Source organism: Plasmopara halstedii (assembly GCF_900000015.1).
Source record: "Plasmopara halstedii genome assembly, contig: Scaffold_2956, whole genome shotgun sequence".
NCBI lineage: Eukaryota > Oomycota > Peronosporomycetes > Peronosporales > Peronosporaceae > Plasmopara > Plasmopara halstedii.
This window is the reverse complement of record NW_020189861.1, coordinates 563,321-565,299: the sequence shown is the minus strand read 5'-3', so window position 1 is coordinate 565,299 and position 1,979 is coordinate 563,321.

Below are 1,979 nucleotides of genomic sequence, written 5' to 3'. Positions count from 1 at the left end.
TCTTTACTTCACGGAAAATAAAGTCCAAGGGTGCACCGTGTTGTAAGCGGTCGCGGTACCAGGGCATTCTTGCCGCAGTGGAGCCAAAAATCATAATTGTTTTTGACTGAGGGTAACCCTTCCACCTAAGAAAATACTGGTAACAACGCTGGTGCACCTACCGCTAAACGCTCAAAGTGAAAGTGGGTCTGTCATCGCGCGGCAGGCTCTTGAAAGCTTTCTCTGATATGGCGGCACGTCGACTCTTTCCGGGAATCACGGCATGCTTACGAGGTTGAGATGAATCAGACCTCGTATTTATTTCTGATTTTGTCAACGCAATACGCATCTTAAGTGGTCCAGAGCGTCGCTGCAATTAAGCAGAGGGTAGTTTAGATTCATTTAATGGCAAAGACGCTGCTTCGTCTGCACCATAGCTCTTCCCGTCTGACTAGATCATATAGGCGAGAACGGTATGCCTTCAGTAAGTCTGCATAGAATACTGGGGGTGGATGCATTCGCTTTGATTTAATCAGAGTTCACCTCATTCTCCTTTTTTACAACAACCGCGAACGGTACGATATAGCTCGGTCGTATCTTGGCTGTCTAGGCCATAGATGCTGCATGTGTAGGAAATCGGTTGCATTCAATATAGACTTTCACGCCATGACATATTCATGTGTGTCCAGCCGGCCCCTGGCATCGGCATGTTGCTTTTGTTTGTCTTGGCTCTGGGTCATAGAGTCGCACATTCTGCGCATGTCGCTCAACCTCATCAAGTTAAGGTCACTGATATTGCTGAGAAAAGCACCAAATTTGTATCAGCAAGTCGATTCTAATCGACAATTCGTCCCCTGCTAAGACTTTGTGGCGGTATCAAAGACTCCCGTGGATTCAGCAAGCAATTTTTCTAAAATGAGCTACAGCCTGTAGAGACATGTACTGCATTTTTGTTGGGAAACTCAGTGAGTGAGAGCAACTCGCTTCAGCACCACAGTCCCTCCACACAAGTTTATCAAAGAATTTCTCTACGCCAAATATGCTTTTTGTCCGACCATCTATTTGCGGGTGGTCAACGGCTGGCATACCCAATCTCAGCAGAGTAATTTAATTTTTTTCATAAATCTTCAATAAAGCGTGAATATTATTCCGATAAAATGGCTATCGTATGCCATTTTGGCGAAATACTATGTCGAGGAACGATTTTGCTAAATATCTATCGGTCACATTATCGTTGACCTTAATTCAGTATACCCTTCTACTTAGACGTTTTATGAAGACCATAATACCAGTGATATCGGAGAAAACTGAGAATAAAACTCATTCTAATGAATTATCCGCACTTTGTCGAAACCGTCAGGTTGGCCAAAGGTGCAGCCATATACCTTGTAGGTTAGCTCGGTGACACGTTTCACACACGCGTAATGTGCGCGTACCCACAGATCCATGTTGGACTACCAATACATAATGCACAGCGAGAAGTGTGTCTTTTCTCTTTCAAGATGGCTGCCCGAAACGGTACCATGTGCCTCTCCAGATTTTGTCTTGAGGTCCTCATCATGATGCACCACTGCACGCTGAGTGTCACAAGCCGTAGTATGAAGCATAGCTCTGTAAGCTTGCAAACGAGCGCTTCAATGAAGCAAAAACTGCCCTCTCAAACTCCTTGCTTTTCGAAGCTCTCAGCAACGCAACACATGGCGCGTTTGACGCGTATTGCAGCGGGGCTGTCATAGCTTTGCGCTTTGAGGAAGCGTAATTTAGTTCACCGACCTTTCGTTCTATACTTAGAACAAGTACGAGTTTAGCGGATCGCAATCCGCTTACTCCAAAGATAAACTGAACCCAAGGCTTATTAATTACTCTTCCATTTAAATCAAAAACTGACTTAATTTATTTTTATCTGCGGCAAAGCCGCCTACTTTTGATTTATAAAATTTCCTAACTATATATAGTAAAATCTAAATACATGCATAATTACTGGCTACCCAGCCATGTAT